We start from the raw sequence: 228 nt of genomic DNA on the forward strand, positions 1-228 counted from the left end.
TACGAAAATAGTGAGAAATTAAATAAAACAGCTAAATTATATTTAAAATCAACATAAGCTGACTAGTTGCAATCGTTTCTGCAAAATATATTTTTTTAAACCAGTATTGTTACAATAAATACATCACTGTAATATTTTTTTCATATCATAATGATTTCACAATAATATTACACATGTGACAAAATGGACATTCGCACGTCACCGTGACTTCGTTATGACTTCATTGCG

The sequence above is a fragment of the Odontomachus brunneus genome, unplaced genomic scaffold (genome assembly GCF_010583005.1).
Source record: "Odontomachus brunneus isolate Ranch 3 - 2012 unplaced genomic scaffold, Obru_v1 Obru_scaffold_206, whole genome shotgun sequence".
NCBI lineage: Eukaryota > Metazoa > Arthropoda > Insecta > Hymenoptera > Formicidae > Odontomachus > Odontomachus brunneus.